The sequence below is a fragment of the Diceros bicornis genome, chromosome 16 (genome assembly GCF_020826845.1).
Source record: "Diceros bicornis minor isolate mBicDic1 chromosome 16, mDicBic1.mat.cur, whole genome shotgun sequence".
Classification (NCBI taxonomy): Eukaryota; Metazoa; Chordata; class Mammalia; order Perissodactyla; family Rhinocerotidae; genus Diceros; species Diceros bicornis.
Genome location: NC_080755.1, coordinates 29,608,726 through 29,620,377, shown reverse-complemented (window position 1 = coordinate 29,620,377; position 11,652 = coordinate 29,608,726).

Here is an 11,652-nt window from a genome sequence, read left to right as displayed (position 1 = left end):
TTTAAAGCTAAAGTGTTATTTTATCCCAAAATAGTTTTTAATCTAATAGGTACAAAAATATAATCACATAAAATCCACATGAACATAGTGTTCTTTAACCCACACTGTGGTCTGGGTACCCGCTGGAGCTGGGGGTGTGTGAACCTCCAACACTCAGGATCAGGGGGTTCAAGGCACCTGCTGTATGTCACTCAGTCTTAGGCTAACAGTTGGTCTCCAGGGATTAGGTAAGAAGGAGACAACTACGTAGGCTCCCGGATGTGCCAGATTTCTCTGGGACAAGAAGTGAACACGTTGTGTTTACCCCAACACCCTCACTAGGGCTGGGCTCCGTGGCTACGAGAGTTTCTGAGAGTCACTGTCCTTTTTGACTTCTGCTTGCCAAGACCCAGGTGTGACCTGATGCTGAGCCAGCTCAAGTTATGACAACAATGAAAGGATTAGAAAGGCAACAGAGAAAGGCAGGAAACGGGAAGAGAAACCAAATAGCCAGGGGAACAGGGCCAAGGCAGAGCCATGAACAAATACAAAGAGACACTCAAGATTGTATACACGGAGAAACAAGGGTCAAAAAAAGGGGGAACTGGAAAAAAGGACACGATATTTAGAGACTTCCAGGGTTTTTGGTGGTAAACATGTTCATTTTAACAACTTCTGATGGGTTTGGGCCATCAGAATAAATGTTCACTGCCCTTTGAAACACTGACAAACTCTCCAACCATGGAAATCACTTTCAATCACACTATTTATTTTCAAAATGAAGGTATATTTCACTAATGAGTTCCAAAGAGTTTTTTAACTGGTATGTGATGAAGCAAATAAAAGTATGATTTTAGAAATTTACATTTGAGCAATTAGTTCTGCCTAGGGGTGGGAGTGGATAGTATTCATTTGAAGATATATCTGAATTGGACTCTGGCGGATTTCCAGGCCAAGGGAACAGCATGAGGCCTGGGGCATGGAACAGCTTGTGGTAATGGGGGCCCAGGGAGTGAGCGATGAGGCCAAGCACAGAGGAAGCACAACAGTGCCAGGGCTGGAGAGACGGGCCTTGTGAAGTATGAATGGACACTTGCTCTCTCCACCTCATGGTGGAGTGTAATGAAATGTAGGCAAAAATGCTTCTGATATTAGGAGACACTAACTTTTGTCATATATACTTTTAGAGTTTTCATAAAAAAAAAATCAGGTCAATCATTTTGCCAATAGGGAAACCAAATAATGTTTAGGAGATAAGCAGATCTGACACGCAACATATGCAATCGTTTGTGAGAGAAAGTTGCATATGAAAAGATGTTCTCCCTGCTATTTGTTTTCGGGTGAAGCTGTTGCTAAACGAGCAGACATTGTGAAATTAGAAATTCTTATGCCAAATGCTGTAATGACTAGCCTTAAATCAGTCAACCTCACATCAGGTGTTCTGATGCAATATAAGGCAAGTACGTAGTTTATAATCTACTTACAGAGAAACACATACAGAAACCAATGAGAAAATAACACAAGACAGAATTTAACAAAAGACTTAATTGTGTAGTTCTGGCTGTCTGGGTGACAGGAGTTCAGACACAGGCTGCATGGTGGTGACAGGTTCTCAGAGAAGTCGGGATAGATGCCAGCTGGACCTGGAAGGATGGAGAAAATCTGAACAGTGCGAGAGAGAAAATATGCTGTGCAGAGGAAGGAGTGTGAACCAACTGCACTGAGGGCCCAGGCTGGCTGAGGGTCCTGAGTGAGGGGCCTGGGTGTCAGGGACTGGGGGATCTGAAAACATCGCTAAGTCATCTGGAAGAGTTAACACTAATTCTCAGAAGCCATTGGCTTCTAAAATGTTTGGGTCAAATGAGAAAGAAGCTCTTTGTGAATTCAGCCCCATGAGGTACCACTAGAGCATCATTCAAATGCTGGCTTCATTCTTCCTGGGAGCTGGCAGAGGTGATAAACAATAGGACAGTATCTATGGCTATGATAATGTTGATGCTGACAACAGCAACTGAGATTGTCAGTTGTTGACATTTCCTGGATTATTATCATTGTTTTAAAAATCACAACCAAAGAGCCTCAAAACAGCCAGAGATAGCTTCCCTGGTGAATTCAACCAAACATTTATGAAAGAAATTATACATAAAGTCTTCTAGAAAATTGGAGAAGAGGGAATACCTCCGAACTCAATCTATGAGGGCAGTGTTACCCTAATACCAAAACCAGACGAAGACATGACAAGAAAAGAAACTACAGATTAATATCCCTCATGAACATAGACGCAAAAATTCTTTTAAAAATTTTAGCAAATCAAATCCAACAATATACTAAAAGGATAATACATCATAACCAAGTGGGATTTAACCCAGGAATTCATGAGGTTTAACATTCAAAAAGCACTCAATGTAAGTCATCGTATTAACAAACTAAAAGAAAATCTATGATGACCCTAATAGATGCAGAACAAGCATTTGACAAAATCCTACATCCATTCCTGATTAAAAACGCTTGGCAAACTAGGAATAGAAGGGAACTTCCTTAACCTGATAAATGGCATCTATGAAAACCCCCAGCTAACATCATACTTAATGGTCAAAGATGAATGCTTGCCCCCTATGATCAGGAGTAAGACAATGATGTCTGCTCTCATCCCTTCTATCCAAGATTGCGCTGGACATTCTGGCCAGGTAATAAGCAAGAAAGAAGGAGCAAAGCTTTGAGTGCCTCAGGCCTGACACTGAGAAGAGGGGCCAGGTTCTCCAGGAATGCCTCTGATGTTCTCCAGCACTGGATATCAGATAAGTTGCTGACACAAACCAGCTTGGCCACTGTGTAGCTGTATGACCTTAAAACATCCTTGGTGGTGGTGGGGGGTATTATTTCATTTTATTTTTAATTCTCTTAGAACCTTGGTTTCCTAAGTGATGGGATGGACATAATAGCAGCCCACTGGCAGATTTGTTGTGAAGGCTAAATGGAAGAAGTGTCTTGTGAAAATGCTTGTAAACTGCAAAGAGTCATCCCAGCCTCTGGGTTTGCTGTGTTCATGTTGCGTGCTGAGGGGAGCAATGTGATCTGCCGAGAGCACAGGCAGGTAGGTGTGAGGGTTTGAGATTCAAGGAGCAAGGTACAGAGTAGGGTAGGGCAAGAGATGTGGACCAGCACCTGCTAAGTTGTAGTGGGACCAAGCTCAGAGCAGAGCACGCCGTGTGGGCAGCCAGTTTGGCTGTGCCTCTTCTCCTGTGAGGGCAAAGTGGGGCATGACGGCTGGTGGGGAGAAGCAATGGGGACTCAAGAGCCGTGGGTCAGGTCTGTTAGTGGCCCTCCTCCTTACTGCTCTGCTCCCTGTGCTGACCTTCAGAAGCTCTCATGCCTAAAATCTCCTCCTGGCTCAGAGGAAAGTGATCTGATGAAGATAACCCACAGTGGAACACCAGGGGTTGGTAACTCAACATTTGACCTCTTCTGGGATTATCTGCTTTTTAAAAGAGCCCCAGGGAGAAGGCAGTGCCTACAGTGGCTCTCAAGGAGTTTGGGGAGGCGCTGGGGCTCCTTCCCACGAGATATTTTAGGTCACATTCTTCTGCAAGAGTCCTCTCCTCCCAGACTGCATTGATTGCTTGCCCTGGGCAGGGGCAGGGGAACACCTCCCAAGAAAAGGAGGCAACTTTGCAGGAGGAAGCACCACAAGGGGGAATGGTGAGGATGTGGCTGTTTCACAGTCTGCCCATAACTGGCCCCATGAGGAGGGCTCAGTGATACAAAAGCCAGCTGGTCTGGCCAGTCACAGGGGAGTGACCAGGAGGGCTGGGGGCTAAGTTGGATGACACTGGGTGTGTTTGTGGCAGGCATGCATTTGTTAGTGTGCCGCTGTGCATCTGGGCAAGCGGGAGGATGCAGATTTCCATTGCTCTTAGAATGAGGACCTGATCAGGTCTTTGTTTGAAGCAGTGAGTGAATGCATTCAAACCTTTCATTGAGGAATCTCGAACCACTGTGTTCCAGGTCTGGGAACAAACATTGCCCTGTTTGACAACTGCTTCAGATAATGGGGAACTGCAGCGGCTTGTTGCGTCCACTATTCAGTTTGGCCAGTCCTGCTGCATACCTTGCATGGTTTCAAGAAGCTATCACTTATAAACATAGCTGTGCCCTTTGGGAGTGGGGTGAGTCTAAGGTGTGGATCCTGGCAAGTTTAACTGTAGAAAACAATGAGGAATAAAAGAGTATTTTGATGCTCTTTAGCTGTGATTAAAAAAAAATCCAGGAAGGATAAACAATTGATAGTTGCCTTCACTCTTGTTATCATCAGTAACCATAGCCCTAGTGGTCTAATGTCTGAACCCCTTCCTGTGTTTGGGGCCCCCTTCCCTCTACAGAAGCTAAAAATGCCAGATCCTCAATCTCTAAGTCTCTCTTGCATCTAGGGCCTGAGCACAGGCCACAGGCTCCATCCACCCAGTGGCCCAGCCCAGACTTTGATGCAGGAGAGCATTGTAGGCAGGAGGCTGGCAGGGGTGGTGGCAGCCTCCCTGCTCGCCTAGGCGTACAGGAGGTAGTGTGTGCCGAGCACTAAGGTGGCTCGCCTGCAGTGGCCCAAGCACTGCCTTGCCCTTGGCTCCTTTTGGACTCTGACAATTCTGCCGACTCAGTCTTGCTGCCTGGAACAAAATAACACCACTCTGGGGCCAAGAACTCTTCTTGAAAGTTTCTCTGACTCGTTTCCTGCCTGCTCTTTCTAAGTCTTTAGCTGGCCAGTGTCCTTGCTCCAATTCGATCTCTGCACTGGAAGCAGTGCATCTGTGGCACGCCTGTATATGTCTGTTCTTCAGGGTCCCCCCAGAGCTGGTCCTGGGCCCGGCACAGGGAGACGCCACAAAGTATGTGATGAATGAAGCACTTCCCATAAAATCACAAAATGAGCCAAGACCTTCATAGAGAAAGTGATCTGAGAGATCGGCCCTCTTCAGAAATGAGGACTTCATGGTCCAGGACAATTGCATGGTTCACCTGAGGTTTCACTTTAGTGGGATTTCTGTCGTACCCCACTGCCTCTCCCCTTGCTAGGGGCATTTTTTTGGCAAACACAGTTAATCATTATAAAGTTCAGTGAAGAAATTCCTTGATAATTTGGAATAATTGGAACTCTCATCTGCTGCTGGTGGGAGGGTAAATTGGTACAATCACTTACCAAAACTGTTTGGCAGTATCTATTAAGCCATAGGCTATGACCCTGCAATTCTGTTCAACCCAACAGAAATGTGTACATATGTGCACCAAAAGATATGCACATTGCTCATAGCAGCTTAATTCAACAGAGCCAGAAGATCCTGGAAACAGCCTAAATGTCCAGCAGAAGAATAGATACATTATTGGGTATTCTCACAATGGAAAACTATACAGCAACAAAAATGAAGCACTGCTACATGACACAAAGATGAATCTCACCAAAGAAGAGAGACACAGAAGAAATACAGCATGTGTGAGTGCATTCATAAAAACTTCATAATGAATCTCTGGTGTTAGAAGCCAGGACAGTGGTAACCTCTGGGGAGTAGAAGGGATTGGCAATGGGCATAAAACAGGGGGTTTTTAGGGTGCTGAGAATGTTTTGTTTCTTGACTTGGATTATCAATGTGTTTACTTTGTAAAAATTCATCTGACTGTACACTTACAATTGTGTACTTTTTGTATGTGAGTTATGCTTTAATCAAAACATTTATTTAAAAAAATCTCAGGTAAATAAGATTGCATAACTCATTTCAGAGATAAGGAAACTGAGGTCAAAAAAAGTTACAAGACTGTCCCCTCAAAAAGTCCTTGACCAGCCAAACTAAATCTCCTCAAGTCTACACACTGAAGCACATGCCCTTGGTCCCTGGACACCCACTCTTGCCACCAGGGCCTCATTCTTGGGTGTCTATGATCATTTTAGACATACTTCCAACATCTTTGGGGATCTGTCACTTTAGTCCACAGTATATTGAAAACAGAAAATCTGCTAAGTATGTGGAAGTGCTGGGAGAGACGTCTACAGCCAACTCTTAAATGGCAGAAATGAAAATCAGAAGGCAAGAACTTCAACTGCATATTAGTGCAGGGTATTTTAGTATAGGATAAAATGCCTTATACACCAGCTATAACTCATGAGAACTTCCTCATATTAGAGCAGAGTAAAAATGTTCCGACGTGTAATTCACTGACGATTCCCAATCCTTACAAAAAGTTAAGATCCCTAGTGCAAGTAGGTGGGGAACCAAATAGATCATTTCAGAAAGAGCTCCACAGCAGGGTCAGGGAGCAGCAAAAGTGAACTCAGGTTAAGGCAAGAGGCCAGAAGCCACTCTGCCCACAGGTCCAGGGACTGGGCTCAAAGGAGCCACAGCAGGAGCTCAGCCAGGCTGAGGTGGGGCACTGCCCTCCTAGGGGCAAGAGAAGTGAGATGTGAGATGGTGGGCAGGGAGCTGGACTTGGTCAGAACCCACTCAACGTTCAAGTGCCCCAGTGAGAGTTAAAAAAGAAAGATAAAGAGATGGGTCATAGGGCATCATAAGTAGTTTGAGACTTTATAGAATGAACAGTTTTCTAAAAAGCTCTGAGCACAACCACACATTCCATTTCTTATTCTTCCAAACACTGGCAGGCAGAAGCCTCCTCAGCAAGCCAGGCTTCCCTGGACCAGGTCGGGGGTGTGGGGGCTTCTGTGTCCCACAGGCGTCTGGGCCTCTCCAGTGTCCTACTGAGAAAGAAGGTGGCTGACACTACCCCTTTGCTCAAAACGGGTCTCCCCTCCTTGGCCAGCCATGACCTCTTCTGGCCCTGCCCCCTGTCCCCAGGGCCGGGGCAGATCCTATTAACTGGACTGGTTGGTTCACCCGCCTCGGGGCAGGAGCAGCAATGTCTTGTGAGGATGTGGAATGAAGGGCACCCTGGAAGAGGCCTCAGCTTCTGAGAGTCTTTTGAGGATTTCTTTGCAAGTTTAGAAAATGGACATCTCTGAGTCTCCATATCATCTGTTTTATTCCACAACCAACTGTCCCCAAAGCTTTTGGACTTTCTCCAGTACTGTCTCAAAGTGCACGTACAGCTGACAGAAACAAAATGTGACATATAAATAAAAACAAACAAAACTCAACAACGTAGTAGCAAGGTTAGGAACCACAAGTTAGGAACCACACGCAGGGGAAAAATCCCAGCAGGCTGACAATTTAAGGAGGCAGGTGTTGTCACAGGCTGGGGATCAGCAAATTTGAGGTTTGGGGAGAGCAAAAGAGGGCAGGAATGTCAGAGACGGCAGAATTATAGTAATTACAGTGGTTTTCTTTCTCTATGATATGCACAAAGAGTAAGTGCTAAAATAATAATTCATTTTAAGTAATGGGTGAGGCCTCTGGTAAGAGAGGAGGGAAGGACCAGTGCTCAGAGGAGGGTTCACTGGGGTGGGTAACAAGGGTAAGGAAAATACCATCCTGGGAGCATGATCTTGGCTCTCAGAATTAAAGGTATGTATCCCACTATTTGTGAAGACCTTTGTCAGCCTTTTTGGGCCATATTTGTAATGTTAAATCAGTGTTTACATAACAGATGTGGATTTAAGAAGTAATTTCAGCAAGTAAAAGGGCCCTTAAAACTATTTTCTCTCATTCAGACTTTGCAAAGCACTATTAACTGTTGAGGTCAAAATTTAGAGAGACTGCATGAGCCTGGGTCCCCAGGGGCAGCTGTGCAGAGCCAAGATGCCCGACTCGGGCTGCTCTTCACATGGTGGCCTATGTAAAACGTGCATCCTGGAGTCGAGCTGTGCCCAACCCGCCCAAGCGTGTGTAGGTAGCCATGGCAGGTCCTCGGCACCACCAGTAAGTGGCTCACAGGTTCCTTCTCAGCCCTTTCTCACAATACTGTGAAACGTTGGCTTATCCAAACTTTCCTATGACCCTTCCCAAGCCTCTGCCTCACTCCCTCCCTCCACCTGGCACATGGGCTACCTCTCCCTTCACTGAGAAAACCTAGGCTCAGAGATGGAGACCTCATCCAAAAGTGGGTCTCCACCTGGACCTGCCGTCCCCGTCCCACCTCAGCTTCATGGGAAGCTGGAGCTCCCTGCGCCTCACTCGTGCTCCTCATCTGATGCCTTCTCAGGACTGACCACGGTGACAGGCAAGCCCCCAGCCTGCACAGGAGGGCCCTCTTCTGGTCACGCCCTTCTGCACCGAGCAAGGAGTCTGTGGAGTCGGGGACACGTGGTGCCCACCTGAGTCCACAACTCCCCCCTTCTTGAACATGCTCTGGGTATGGGGGACCCCAGAATCTCCTGCCCAAATGGCTCTGTGCCTGCTTCCAGGGCCTCTGTGGGCCTTGTCCCTGGGTTCGATGTGTATACCCCCAGCCCTGAGGTGTGGTAAAGGGGAGGCTATTTGTGAGGGTAGAGGAGAATAGGACATTGGATGTTTGGGTTCAGGTTTCCACACATGTGCACGTGTGTCACCTCACGATGTCCAGAGGAGTAAGGGGTGAAATCTAAGAATTCTAAATCCAACTCTGGCCTTCTGCATTCTGAAATTATGTTTGCCAAGATACAAGGACTGAATGTATTTTATTTTGTAGTATATTAGCTTGATTTGTACATTTAAATATCAAGACATACGGTATGTAAGCCTCCATTTGTATTCTTGTCCTGGACCCTGCAAATATTAGGGTCAGGCCTATCTTCAATCATTCTCTCTTTCCTGACTTTAAATATCTCCATGCATCTGTCAGGTGAAAAACAAGCAAACAGCTACGTGAACAAAGGCCCCAGCCCCCACTGGCCTGAGCTGTCTCCTTCTAGACAATGACTGTTTAAATAGTGAGGCACTCAGCAGATCATCACTGAGGGCCTGTAATGCTCCGAAAACAGTGACAAAGAAGAAACTGTCTCTGCCCAAATGAGCCTTCAACCACAGGCATTTACCACACGATGTAGTCTGGTCTGTGATGGAGGAAACGGGCTGCTGCCAGCACCTCCTTGTCGAGACATCTCACTCAGCATACAGGGAGGGAACAGAGATCACAGAAGATCCAAAGAACAAGGAGAAGTTAGCCCCCCCACCCCCGTAAGTGCTGCCCTCCCACTCCAGAGAGGACTGCGGTGATCTGTGAGGGGGTCCATCAGCTTCTCGTTGCATTGGGTTTGTTTTGGGCTGCACGTCCCCATGGTTCAGAACACGCACTGCACACTCTGCTGCCTGTGGCAGTGGCTGTGAGTTGGGGATTTTGAGGGTCTTGACTGCACCTTCAAGGTTTCCTCACCCATATCAACTGGAGCAGCCATTGTTTATACAGCGAGCAATGACTATCACACTTCATATAAGTTATCAGAGACAGTGTGTCTTCCGTCCAGTAGCACGATCCCAGATATCTACTGTGTTTCCTGAGATTTTTGAGAGATAACCAAGTAGGTATTTCATGTCTCAAATGATATGAGATAGCTTAACAAGTGCATGATTCATTCTTAATCATTAAGCCTTAACTGGGATCAAGACTCTGGCTGAGGCTGCTTAATTGGCAGGCTCCAGAGACGGCATCAGCATTCCAGTGGAGGCCCCAGCAGCTTTCACCAAAGGAAGTGTGGCATGGGTGAGGGACACAGGAGCAGCAGGTATCAGCAAGGAGGCTGGGGAGGAAATACACGAAAGGGCTCGCACTACAGCAGAGATGAGACGTGCCCTGCAAGGTCTCAAGAATAACTGGGGACGGGACTTGGGGAAGGCTTAGGCCCTGCCTCAATCTGAAAGCTAGCAGAATACAGGTCATCAGTGTTAACTTATCTTTACCAATAGATATGGGAGCACATGAGTTACACATGCAGCAGAGTGCATGGAGTCCCTACATGTGCCAACACTGTGCAGTGACAGGCGCTGCCAAGGCGGACATGGAACAGGTTTCTCCCCAGCCCAGAGCTTTTGCCCCCTTGAATGCAGGTCCTCCCACATTTCTTGCACTCTCCTTGTTGCTCTCATCTGTTGGTGCTCTGCCACTCAATCCTGATGACTCTGACAACTGCCCACAGGAAGTTGATGTCCTGCTGAGAAGATAAATCTAATGTCCTCTTTCCCTGCTGGAGTGGGGGTCCCTGAGAGCAGGAACTATTCTATTTTGTTTTTCCTTGTCTTTATCCTTAGGGCTTGGCATATAACAAGCAATTAATAGGTTCTTACTGGATGACTAAGGCTGATAGGCACATGGAACAAGGGGTTTTAACCAAGCCAGGGGGATGGGGAAGGCTTAAAAAAATAGCATGTCAGCCAAGATAGGAAGGGTTGGTGGAAGTAAATGAGACCAGAGGAGGGTGGTGTGGGGAGAAAAGCAGCTTCCAGGCTGAAGCAGTAGCAATATGTGTGAAGGCCCTGAAGGAGGAGGGAACATAGCTGGTTGGTGGAACTGACAAAAGTGAGCTGAACTGGAGTGCAGAGAGCTGGATGAGAGGCAAGACTGAAGAGATGGCAGGTCTCCGAAGGCCTTTGAGACCACATTATGGACACTGGACTCTATTCTAGGGAACATGGGAAGCCCCTGAAGGGTTTCAAGCAGAGCGCATGATCTGAATATGCACATTTGTATCTTTAAAAGCGGTCCTCTGGAATTGATGTAGTGACTGGGTTGGAGGGACCAACAGCGGAAGCAGGGAGATGAATAAGCTGATGTGGGAGTCTGAGCGAGATGACAGTGGCTGGAATAGGGTTATGGCATGGAGGTGGACGAGGAAGAGGAAGCAAGGATGACTTCCAGGTTTTTGGTTTGAACAACTGGTGGGTAATGGTGACATTTACTGAGACAGGAGAAACTGAAGGAGGAACATGTTTCAGGGGAGCAAGGAGGATGATAAATTCTGTTTTTGCCATGCTGAGTATGAAATGCCTGAAAGCATCTTGAGTTTATATCTGGGTGAAGAATTTTATATTTGGGTATGTATCTTTGGAGAAAAATCCAGATAAGAGATGCAAATCTGAAAGTGGTCTGCATTTAGACGGCACCTGAGGCCCCATGAGTGGGGAGACTGAGGAAGGAAGGCAGAGGGCCTTCGACCAAGCACCAAGGAATGCGCAACGTTTAAGGGAGAGCCTGGTTCCAAATGTGGCTGATCATTAGAATCACCTGGGAAACTTTAAAAATGTGTATCTGTTGGAGGAATGTGACTACATAACCTATATTTTGACAATCCTGTAGTAGGATTAGAAACCATGTGGTATAAGAAGATGACTGTCGAAGAGAGGACAAGTGGTTAGGAAAGAGGAAAGTAAAAGGATGGTGGCGTCACAACCCCCAAGGGAAGGATTTTAAGAAGAAAGGGATCAGACAAGATCAGAACTGAATTTAGCAACAGGAAGCCAGATGGTGGCGAATCCACTTGTCTGACTTCTTAAAAGCAGGAAATTGGTATTTGAACTCAATAAACATTTACTAAGGGATTACAGGAAAAAGCCCAGCAGAGCTCCCTGTGCTCAATGTTCTCAGAGAAGGGTGCACAGGGTGGGGATATGGGAGGGCTGGGGAAGGAAGGTGCATCAGACAGCAGAAAGCTTTTCATTGGAAGTACCACCTGAACTGAGGCAAAGGAGCTAAGCATTCCTAGGAGAGGAAATAATGGAAACAAAAGTTTGATGAGTTAAGAGAACAATACACTTTAGGAAACAG